Source organism: Callithrix jacchus, chromosome 15 (genome assembly GCF_049354715.1).
Source record: "Callithrix jacchus isolate 240 chromosome 15, calJac240_pri, whole genome shotgun sequence".
NCBI classification, from domain to species: Eukaryota; Metazoa; Chordata; class Mammalia; order Primates; family Cebidae; genus Callithrix; species Callithrix jacchus.
The window spans coordinates 87,040,709-87,053,260 of NC_133516.1; the positions used below are offsets into that span (position 1 = coordinate 87,040,709).

General features: G+C 40.8%; 1 protein-coding gene and 1 long non-coding RNA gene across 2 annotated transcripts in view; one reads left to right on the forward strand and one right to left on the reverse strand.

The window, feature by feature from the left end:
- GAP43 (growth associated protein 43) overlaps nt 1-12,552 on the reverse strand; it is a 103,228-nt gene that overhangs the window by 67,135 nt on the left and 23,541 nt on the right. The window lies entirely within an intron of this gene.
- LOC144579605 (uncharacterized) lies at nt 179-7,293 on the forward strand. Its single transcript, XR_013527622.1, has 2 exons — nt 179-274; nt 624-7,293. It is a non-coding gene; the product is annotated as an uncharacterized LOC144579605 (long non-coding RNA).

A 12,552-nucleotide genomic window follows, 5' to 3' on the forward strand; every position in this document is an offset into this window, starting at 1 on the left:
CTGTGCTGTATTCTAAAGACAGAGCATTGCTGTTTAGTTTCCAAAGGTCCGCTTTTGCTGACATAAAGAAACCTTCCTGCCGGCCGCTCTTCCTCTCCGCTGGCCCTGATAGAGAAAGAGGACAAACAGCTCGAGGGATGCTAAAGTGCTCTTTGCCGCCTCCAAACAAGGAAAAACTGGGCGGGGCGAGAAGGTTACTTCCAATTGACCCAGCTTTTGCTCCTCTTCCCCACCCGCTGCTTAACCTTGGCTGACCCAGGGCTGCTCACTCCCGGTAAGCAGGTTGCTGTTGCTGCTGCGGGCGGGAGGTGCAGCCGAGCGGGCCCAGAAGGGCGGAGGGAACCCCATGCCTCGCCCCTGGGAGCCCTCCTCCCGCAGAGAGACCTGGGGCCTGGGCTGACGCTTTTGTTCGCCAAGCCCCTGAAAGAAGCAATTATCCCACAAACAAGAGATTGTGGAGATTGGTTAAAAGGGAACTCCCGGGTGTTCTGGGGAGCAAGAGGCCTTCCCAGAGGTCTGTGGAATTGGAGGAGGGGCCCTGCGGATCGCGATCACCAGGTTGCTGCCTCTGGGGGGCTCTCGGAGCCGCGGACTGAGGCCGCGCCACGCCCTGTGGTCCCCAGGGTCCTAGCCGCCGAGGCCACGCCCGCTGCCCGGCCCGGGGCCCCCGCGGTAGGGGCGCAGAGAGCGGCTGACTGACGGCAGCTAAGGAGAAACAAAGAGATGAGATCACACTGCAGAGCCGCCGAGGGAACGCCTAAAGAAGGCAGAAAATGAGACACTAAGAGGGGCTGATGGAGTCAGAACGCAGAGGGCGGGGCCGGAAGGCCAAGGCAGAGAAACGAAGCCCTGATCTGGAGAAGGGAAACCAGGCAGTTTGTAAGCCCAAGAGTAAGAAGGGAAGTGGGGAGACAGAAGACAAGCCAGAACCAGCCCTGCTTGGGGAAGGAGGAGGAAGTTTGCTTCAGCCCTTTCCTCTGCTGCCCGTCACGTTGTTCTCCAAACTCCCACGATTTGTGTCAGTTCTTTAAATCGTATTTTGTTTTGTTTGAGTTTGGGGTCTAAGTATGGCCTTCAGGGTATCCCTGAATCAGTATCCCTGTAGTAGTATGCAGTTTATTTGGTTTATATGATGATTTCACTGTTGAATGTTCATAGCTTTTCTGTATGTCGAAGGTATTTAACACCCAAAAGAAGGTTAACTGTTAGTAGGCTGCACCACTGTGGAAAAGAAACAACAAAAAAAAAACAAACAGAAAACATCCCACATGGAATTGTTACCAGGCATGAGGAATTTAGTAATACCTTGTCTCTTTGGTTAATCAGATTAATACCAGTCATCTAATCAAAATAAACATTTTTGGCTGAGTACATGACTCACGCCTGTAATCTCAGAACTTTGGGAGGCCGAGGTGGGGAGGATTGCTTGAGCTCAGGAGTTCGAGATCAGCCTGCACAACATAGGACAATCGAATCGTGTCTACAAAATATATTATTAATATATATTATATGTGTGTGTGTGTGTGTGTGTGTGTGTGTGCGTGTGCCAGGTGTGGTGGCTCACATCTGTGGTCCCATCTACTCAGGAGGCTGAGCTGGGAGAATCTCTTGAACCCAGGAGGTCAAGTCTGCAGTGAGCCATGATGATGCCACTGCACTCCAGCCTGGGTGACAGAGTGGAGACCGTCTCAAAAAACAAACAAGGAAAGATAAACATTTTGAAGGCAAGAGGCCAAAGGCAAGTAAGTTTTTATTTGAGGGAAGACTGAAGTTTGGATTATGGAAGATCAAGGGGTAGGGAAGAGAAGCCTCCCAGGCACTGCCCCAAGGCATGGGCTCGATAGTAGAGAAAAAGGACTCCTGAGCCTTTCTTTTGGTTTCCCTGGGGCTCCTTGAGGCAAGACACCAAAGGAGCAAGGCTGAATCTCATTACATAGAAAAGACTAATTTGTTCTAGGGCCACACTTGTACCTGTTAGCTTCTCACCCAACTGTAAGTTGATTGAGGGCAGTGACCTTATCTGGTTTGTCATTTTAATAGCAGCTCCTAGCATAGTCCGTGGGACTTAATAGCAACTGAATAAATATTTGCGAAAGAAATTAATAGATTACCAAGTGAGAGGCAGTCTTCTCCCCCGCCTCCCCCCCCCCCACCGTAAACCGATCAATACCCAAGAGGCCCTGGATCGGTTTCACCATCTGGTGGTAACTATGAGTAATAGGCAGAATCTCATCCAGTGTTCCTTTATTCTGCTTGGGGGTGAACACACACCCAAGCAGTCTTTCTCCTTAAACCTAAGCAACTCACCTCTCCTACACTTCCACTTTAGCTCATCACTTGCTTACATAAGCCAGTCATTTCCTCTTTTATTTTCTTTTTATCTGTTTTCTGTTTGCTCTTCCACGCCAAGGTGTTTCTTACAACCTTTGCCCATCATGAGAAATCATTTTATCCATCCTTCTTTTCATTTATCTTGAAAATCTCATTATGACACAAAAGTACCTTATACAAAAGAGTTTTGCTGTAATTTTATTCTCAGTACTGTCGGGGATGGGGGCGGCTAGCATAATACCTGTAGACTAGAAAAGGGAAATTATATATATACACAAATCTCTGTGTATATAGTTTTTTATATGTTTGCATTTTTTCAAATAAAATTATACATGAAGAAATGGTTCTATTATACTCCAAAGCCCAGTAACATTATTTTCTTCTACGTCTCCATTGCAAATATATAGAATTTCAGTTACATTTTGGATCAATCTGAGTTTTACAGACAGGTCTGGAAATTTTATGTTATTTCTGTGGGGAAAGTGTTTTATATTTCAATTTTAACAATTCACCTTTGAAATACAATCCATTTTTTACTAAAAAAAAAATGCTTTTTAAAGAAACTTCTCTAAGAGGCTGCTCCACTGATACTAACACTTTTACTTTCTCTATTATTACAAAATTGAAGTTCAGGTAGATTACATAATTTTCTCCCAACCAAATTTTGGATTGGCAGAAAAAGTGCTCCTTTACCTAGATCAGGGGTTCCCCACCCTCGAATATGTATTTACACCAGAAAGGCTTGGTTAACTCTGACTCATAATTTCCAGAGATGCTGACTGAGGGAACCTGGTAAAAAGAGCACAAACTACATATTAGTATATGTGCTAGTGGGCTTCATCTGTGGTCCTTAGACCTGAACCACAGTCCTATCTGGAAACAGCTTCTCTGATTTTATCTCAAGCAATTCAGAATTTTCTATTTCTACCCCATTACCTCTGTACTTTTGTGTCAAGTTGATACCCAGCAGCTGCTATCCCACACAAATGACCAAGAATTCCTATTCTAAATTCTGGCATGCATGGACCCACTGCACATAAGACACAAGGTCTAGAAGAGACCATCATACCATGTCATTTCATGGCCATTGAAACTGAGACCAAGAGAGTGAGTCAGTCAGTGATAGAGCTGCAGCCACCCTGATCACCTCCTGTGCTTTTGTTTAAGTCCCCAGGGCACAGAGTATGAGAAGGCTGAATTTTGGACAAAGTAGATAACTGAATTAGATCATTTGTGTCAAAGGCATGCTTTGGCCTAAGGCATGTGGCCGGTCTCAATTTATTATCCTCCATGCCAGGCCTGAAAAATTCAGATTAGCAGACTAGACTGCTCCTGTTATATTTCAATCATTCTAGCATGCTTTGGTCCTCCTGGGTAATTCGTGTGGAATTATAAAAGCATAGCTTGACAAAAAACAGATTATGCTTTTCTGTCCCAGAAGCAAAATTCCCAAGTTTTGCATAATGTCATTGAATATTATAATATGCAATGTAAATGCAAATTAACTTTCAGTGTTTTATCACATTTACTAAGTTATGAAATACATATTGGTCTTATGCAAAGTTTTGGTACACATGAAGGTACGACAGCCCAGTTCAGGAAAAATCCTATCCTTTAGGCAGACACTAGATCCCTGTATATAATATTCTGCACATACTATTTGACACAATTTAAGAGAATTATACAGAGAGAAGACAGTGAAACTTACAGTGATGTAAATATTTGCAATAACAGACCTGGTCAGTAGCTATTCTGATACGATAAGCTGACGTTAGTGTGTTTTAATTTTCAGGGATAATACTGATCACCGTATAGTCACATAAATATATACCCTGAAGAAAAGCAAGTATCTACAACAAAATAAATTCATTAGTAGAAAGGATTTCATCTAATTCTTGTGTCCAAGGTAACATTGGCTTTTTAAAATAAGAAGCCATTGACCCAAGTTTCAGGAACCCTGATCCCTGCCAGACCCTGCAACAATGAGTTTAGAAATATTCTGGTGTTCACAGATCAAAGGTTTGACTATCTTTATGCAACCTAACCTCACTGAAGTTTAGTTTATATCTAAGTTACACAGATCTCAGAGGTGTATGGGGCATGAGAAGTTTCCTAATCCTACCCTCTACTTAATACATATTTCTTGCCTGGAAAACTTTATAACTGATGATTTGTTACTACTTTTTTTGGATGTGGAGATTTGTCCAATATTACTAGAAATTTTAAAATATACCATACTATCTGAATCATTTCCTAGATGTTTCTGGACTTCCCTGCTAGATGCTCTCCACCTCTGAATTTCCATATCCTTTAAATATCACCTCACTCAGTAATAGACACTAACAAGACCTCTGCACAGAATCTTACAGCTGCACTGCACTGGGTACTTTTCTGGAAAATGGACTTGGTATTATTTTCCCCCAAGAAACCACCAATTTACACATCTGTTCTTTGCAGCAGTGGATATAATTATCATGATGCTGTTTATAGGAACATGACCCTCTGAAGGGGCACTGGCTAAACATCTGTAAACAGGGATAAACATATTGTGTTTCTTTCTCAAGCAATTTGAGCACTTTTTGCTGGAGGGGGGAAAAGCCATCTTTTGCCCAGCCAACATTCAGCAGGATTCGCCTTTCTGAAAGTGTGCCTGTGTGTGATTTGTTATGCCCCAGGAAGGCAGATTTACTGAAGCACTCTTTCCACTCAGGAACATACTGTTCAATTAAAACAGAACTTTAAAAAAAAAAAAAAAAAGACTGCTAAGAGAGGTGAACTGAAGTAGCATTGGGTATGCTCATCTTTACCTTAGATCTTCCTGGGATGAGCTGGGCTCTTCAGGAAGGACTGTTTGTACCATTTGTATTTTCTAAGTATCTTTCTTCAGAGAAGAGTTTTTCAGATAAACTCATCTTTGCTGTTTCATCTACTGGATAAGTGGACAAGCATGTGACTTGCTTAAGTTCATATTGACATTGAATAGAATAGTCAATATTTGAATCACTTGGTACTTCATTCTGTTTCATACATATGGCAGCCAACTGACAAATAAAAGTGAAAAACAATGGAATTATGGAAGCATTTTTTACACCACAGCAGAAAACTTCAAATCTGTGAGAGTCAATTGTGTTGAATTTTTCAGCCTTTAAAAAAGGCAGGATTATTGTATCACAGAAGGAATGCATAAATGCCTACAGACAGTGGATTTGGTGTTGGGGCAGTGGGAAGGGGAGGTGTGGAGACCAAAATTTCCTCCCTACTCTTGATCCACGTATTGTAGAAAATGTTCTTCAGGGCTAATTTTTGTTTTAATTTCAAATGTTAAGAATCTGAAAAGTGATACATGAATCTATCTTTCACAGGAAAATTTATTAAATATGAACAAGGCAAAATGTTATTTTTAATATAATAGCAATACCTACATTTGGATGGAATTACTCAAACTTTAGGGCCAGTGCAGAGTGGGGGCTTCAGAGATAAGGCCCAGAGGCAAAATTAGAAAACCTAACATAGAACAAGGATAAGGAAGCAGGTGGCACGTCTCTAAACAAGGGATTTGAACTAGATGGTCAAGTCTTTTTCAACTCATTAATTCTAAGAATACGTAAACTTAGTCCTGGGAGAAATAAAGTTTAGGGGGCAGAGGTTACTCTTGGTGAAATAATGGTATTTCACTCCACCACACAAAGTGGGGTCAAACACCATTCTAAAACTTTTTGTAGTCCGCTTCGACATTGGAAAACGTTCCTTATTTATTTATTTATTTTATTTATTTATTTATGACAGAGTCTCACGCTGTTGCCCAGGCTGGAGTGCAGTGGCACGATCTCAACTCACTGTAACCTCCAACTCCTAGGTTGAAGCAGTTCTCGTACTTCAGCCTCCTGAGTAGTTGGAATTACAGGCAAGCACCACCACACGCAGCTAATCATTCTGTAATTTCAGTAGAGCCAGGGTTTCTCCATGTTGACCAAGCTGGTCTCGAACTTCTGACCTAACATCATCTGCTTGCCCCAGCCTCCCAAAGTGCTGGGATTACAGGTAATAGCCACTACGTCCAGCCCAGGACCTCATATTTTGGGCAAAAACAATAAAAATGTATATGCCCTGTTGTCAGTATTCTCCCAAATGATGTATAGAAACCCAGTCTTACAGTTTTAGCTCAGCCTTACCACTCATTTGAGTGTTTGCTTAGTCTGACCTAACTAGATCCTTCATCTTGTGTCATAATTTCTTTGGCTGGTAACTTCCTCTTTTAGAAGTTCTGAATAGCAGAACACATTCAGTTGCAAAGGTGTATAAAACTGTACAGAATCCACTATTAGTAAGTTACAGAAATTCTCCTGTCAGTACATTTAGTAGCTACTATTTTGTCTCAAAATGGTGGTCTAAATCAAAATTATACTTCATATCTATTCATTTTCATCAAAATCTGTCAACCCTTTCAAAAATTACCACAGTGAGAAGTATATGCAAAATATTAAGAATTTAGCTGAAACATCTTAACAAAAATCATTTATTGAACACTGCATAGGAGGCTGGGTGCAGAGGCTCATGCCTGTAATCCTAGTGCTTTGCGAGGCTGAGGTGAGAGAATCACTTCCGCTTAGGAATTTGAGATCAGCCTGGGCAAGAGTGAGACCCTGTCTCTACAAAAATTTTTAAAAATTAGCTGGGCATATTGGTACACAACTGTAGTCTCAGCCACTCAGGAGGCTCAAGTGGGAGAATTGCTTGATCCCAGAAGTTGAGGCTGCAGTGAGTTATGATGGTGCTACCACTGCACTTCAGCCTGGACAACAGCGCAATACTCTGTCAGAAAAAAGAAGAAGAATGCTGGAGAAGAATCATCGGGAATACAGAGATGTGGAAAATTATTTTCCTCAAAATAATTACTGTTTAAATATGGTAAGAACAAATGAAAGAATTAAATAAATAAAACAAAAGATCATATCTTCAGAATTAAATGGGTTGTACAGTTTATTTGTGGAGGAATTCAAAGGGAAAGATGGATTTTGGAGAAAAGTGATAGACTCAGTTTCAGTGATAAAGGTTTGGAAGGGACAAGACACCCAATAAGCAATTAGAAGCATCTCCGTACAGGAAATATAAACTTGAGTGTCTTTTATGAGAAGGTGATAGTTGAAGCTATGAATGTGAAAGAGAATTCTAATGAAGAGAATTAAAAATAAAAGATCAGCAAAACTAAGATATTTTGTGTATCACTTCTATTTAGAAGACAGAGGAGAAATTAAGGCAGCTTAAAGGAGGGAAGTAACAACCGAAGAGGGCCGGAACCCGAGCCAAGAGCAGGGAGTATCCTAAGAAGGCGTGTTCAGCAGAGGCTGAGAAAGGTCTTTGCAAATGCAAATTATAAGGCCTCCAGGGACTTCAGGGAAAGCACTTTAAGAACAGTGGGGGAGGGAAGGAAAAACAGATTACATGTGTTTAAGAAAAGCATGGGCCAAATAAAAATGGAGAAAATTACTATATTATTTTGAGGTGTTTATCAGAAAAAGGAAATAGAGAAACTAAAACCTTCTATTTCTATGTTGGTAAATAAAATGGAATGTGGCAAGAGAAAAGAAAAATATATAAATGTACATATGAACTGAGTTTAGGATATATTTTCGCTTGATGCCAAGGTTAAGCAGCAAGAGAGGGTTCAACCTTAACTCCCTCTCACTCTGGATAATTGGTAGTAAAATTTATTTTGCCCAACAAACAAACCCAAGCAACAAATTAAAAACAAATGATATACTTTTGAAATACTAACTTAACTTTTCAAACAAGAGATCTTTCGTATGTGCATGAGTGTGCATGCATGTGTGTGTGAGAGCGAGAGCGGGAGACTTGACTTCACTTAGCAAGAAACTCATAATGTTTTCACAGAACCCCACCTCTAATGAGCATGCTTCATTTACTGAGGGCCTCCTGGCATATGGATTCCAAATAATAAAAGATTTCTCGGTGTGACAGAATTGGATTTTACTTTCTTTCTTTTTTTTTTTTAATTTTGTTTTTTTCAGACAGAGTCTCTCAAAAGGTGGAGTGCGGTGGTACGATCACAGCTCACTGTGGCCTCCATCTCCTGGGTTTAAATAATCCTCCACCTCAGCCTCCTAAGTAGCTGGGACTACAGAGGTGTGCCACAATACCCAGTTAATTTTTTTATTTTTATTTTTATGTTTTGTAAAGACAAGGTCTCACTATCAAGGCTAGTGTGAAACTTGTGGGCTTAAAAAAATCCTCCCACTTTGGCCTCCCGAAGTGCTGTGATGACAGATGTGAGCCACCATGCCTGGCCAGATTTTACTTTCTCGCCCATACTTCTTCTTTCTCCTTTACTTTTTAGAGATGGTAATTTTTTTTTTTTTAATTTTTTTTTTAACAGAGTCTCACTCTTGCCAGGCTGGAGTGCAGCAGCAGGATCTCAGCTCAAAGCAATCTCGGCCTCCAGGTTCAAGCGATTCTCCTACCTCAGCCCCCCCGAGTAGCTAGGATTAGAGACATGCGCCACCATGCCCAGCTAATTTTTATAAGAAATGGTGCCTTTTTAAAATCATAGTTATATATCAAGGTTATGCTATGAGAGATGGTTAGGTTAGCAAGAACCTGTGGATCTTCCACAGGTGCAGGTTCTAGTGCTGACTCTTTAGGGTAGAGCTCAGAGCAACGCACAGAACCATAAAGATCTAATGTCCCACCTCAAGTCGAGGATGGAACTGGGATTGAGGAGAAGGAGGAACAGATGAATAGGAAATGGTATGGGAGGGAAAGAGAAAAGAAAGTGGACTCACAGAGAAAAGGGGATCACAGATACCTGCAAAGTAAACTCTTAATGGACTGAAAGGTAATTCAGTAGAAAAAAATACATGGTTTACATTCTTCTGAAACTTCATGTATGCACATAAGGTTTTCTTTGGGGTTGTAGATATACTATAATGCTTTCCCTGATATTTATTTTGGACCTAACCAAGAGGTCACTCTGGTGTATGCTGGGATGACTTGCACTCATTGCATTAGAAATGCACCCAGTGAAGGGAGCCCTGTGAGGAGTCTGAAGAGACAAATAGCTACAGGATGGGAGACAATGCAGCTTCCTGCTAGGTTCCTAAGTTAGTCGAAGTTTTCAGGATGGCTTCGCCTCCAACAAGGCACTCTCACATCTGGACATTTGCAAGCATCAGAATCATCTGGGGACCTTGTGAATGAAGTTTATCCTCCAGAGATTATTTTGAAAACCTTCTCCAGGCAACACTAAGTCAGGTGATCCACAGAACACTTCGGAAAATGCTGCCTAATTCATTCTTGTCACTTGGGGAAAGTTTTTGCTTTCCCGTTTTTACTCTGAACAGCTAACTAAAGTTCATAACTGAAGGAAAAAAAGAGGGGAGTGTTTCAGGATTTTTTTTAAATTTTATTTTAGAGGCAGGGTCTCACTATGTTGCTCAGACTGGTTTTGAACTCTTGGCGTCAAGCAATTCTGCTTCACTCTACCAAGTAGCTGGGATTAAAGGTGGGAGTCATCACATGCAGCATCCAAATTCAGGATTTTAACAGGATCCCTTGAATATAAACCATCCCATTTCAATACATTTCTTGTCTTCTTTTTCCTATCTGTTTCAAAGCTGTATCATTTCTCCACAAGGAACTCTGCTGAGACCTAAACGTTTGAACTTACCCCTTCTTTAATATCACACTGATTTCTTATGTTAGCCTTTCAGTCTTTCCTTCTCTATTATTACCTCTGCTTTAACACAGTTGTCTCCCTACCTTGAGAAACAGCACCCTTTTATTAAAATCTCATTTCTCTTTCTCCATTTGACACTGTTATGGTTTGAATGTGTCTTTTCAAAATTCAAGTTGAAACTTAATCCCTAATGCAATTGTATGAAGAGATGGTGCCTTTAGGAGGTGATTAGGTCAAGAGGTCTCAGCAAGTGTCCTCATAAAAAGACTTGAGAAAGTGAATTTGTTTCTTGTTGCCCCCTCTGCCATGTGAGGAGGCAGTGGCAAAGCACCATCTTGGAGACAGAGCCCAGGCCCTCCCTAGACACAAAACCGGCTGGTGCCTGGATCTTGGACCTCCCAGTGTACAGAACTGTGAGAAATAAATTTCTGTTACTAATAACCAATCTATGATTTTGTTTGTAACAGCAGGAATTGTCTGAGAGAAATACTGAATCTCTAGATTTGTGGTCTATGCCAGTTATCTGTATTTCTTCCACTTCAATCCTCTTCTAATCCTTTAACCTTTGGCTTTCATCCTCATGACTCTACTAAACTACCCACTCAGAGGTTATCAATGGTCTCTTTATTCCTCTATTCAATGTTCTACTCTCCATTCTCATCCTTTTTAATCACTCTAATTTAATAGTACTGACCATTTATTTTAAAGGTCTCTTTTTGTTGGCTTCCCTGATTCCATATGCTTTTACTAACCACTCTTTCTATTTCTCTTAATGAAGTATCTTCTGCTATCGAAGGGTAAGTAAGCCCTTCTCTCAGCTCTTTTTTTTCCTTAACCTTCTCCACTAATGCCATGAAGATGAATAAGCTCTCAATCAGCCTTTGAGTCATTTTCCCCTTGTGCCTATGCTTTCACTTCTGGACCTCCGATTAGTCATTTCTTTCTGGATGTTTTCCTCATGCTGGCCATGCTGAAAGTAAAAATCATTGTCTTCCTCACCAAATCAGCTCTCTCTTTTAAGTTTATCAATTCTGCCAATAGCCTAACCATTCCAGTAAATCTAAGCTAGAAATCTTATAATCACATTTATTTCTCCACCCATGATAGGGTAAGATAGGGGGATTCACCTGGCTTAAAGGGTGCCATGGGTTTGAAATTGGAAAATGGAGTTCAATGCTGAAGATGGTGTCCAAAGCTAGAGAATAGAGCAGGAGAAAGAGCCCAGTGGACAGAGGATTCCCAATATCAGCGGCTAAGAAAGCATATCTGATAGGATCTACCTGAAGTACTCAGAGGCAGAAAAGAAGAGATATAGAGCCAGCATTCCAAGACCTAGGGAAATAAAAATGGAATCCAAGTTGATCTGCTGAAGGGCCTAGAGTAACTGCATAAAAGAAAGACTACTTCCATGATGAGCCTTGTCATGCCATCATACAGCCTAGACTGCAAGATAACTAGTTAGCCAAATTGAAAGGACCATGGACCACATATATTGGCAGAGACTTTTCTTCATGTGTCATAGGTGCTGAAAATGACCCATTTTTCTTTAAAAGATCTGTGATCCATTTTGTATTTAAATTTCAATTATGAACACACTAGTCCATGGTTTCACTTTCTCATCTATATATGTGTTTTAAAGATAAGCTCTTAACTTGCCTTCTGCCTCCAGTCTCCCAGGCAATCCTGTATGCACAGGTGCCGTAAACGCTTTTTACGTCACATTACTCCCCTAGCCAAAAGCTGCTAATGGCACAAAGTTCTTGCCATATCAGGCCTTTATGTATTTATTTTTTGGCTATGGTTCATCTTACATGCTCATTTCCCCCCCTAATTCTTATCATCAAACACTCTCCACTGTTTTTTAAGATGGTCCTCTCAAGGCTCCATGACCATGCCCATGTCATCCCACTTTGCTGGAATGCCTTCTACTCTCCCTTCATACTGAGCACTCTTCTAGTATTTTCCCCCTTCTTTAAAGCTTTCAGTTTTCTTTGCCTCCGCCTATGAATATTTACTGAGCTTTTATTACACTTGTATATTTTAATTACAGACTACTTTGTTTTGTTATTTTTATGACTGTTATTCCTTACTTTGTACACAATTCTTAAATATCAGCCTTCTTTTTCCTCTGTTTTAGTCCCCACTGCTTTTTTTAAAATAACAAAACAAAACAAACATAAACTGGGCAACAGTAGTTAATGACAGAAATTTATTTCTCACCATTCCAGAGGACGGGAAGTCTAAGATCAAAGTGCCTTCAGATTTGGTGCCTGGTGAGGGCCTGCATTCTGTATAACAGAGCAAGTCTTCTCATGTTCTTACATGGCAGAAGGGTCAAGGAGCCTCTATAAAGTCTCTTTAAAAGGGCACTAATCCCATTCTTGAGGGCTTCACTCTGATGACCTAATCACCTTTCAAATGCCCCACCTCCTAATACTGAGAATGAGGATTTCAACAGAGGAAATGCGAGGGGAACAATCATAGCACCTTCCTTGTTGGTGGGGTTTGTATCCCTCTGCCTCCATCAC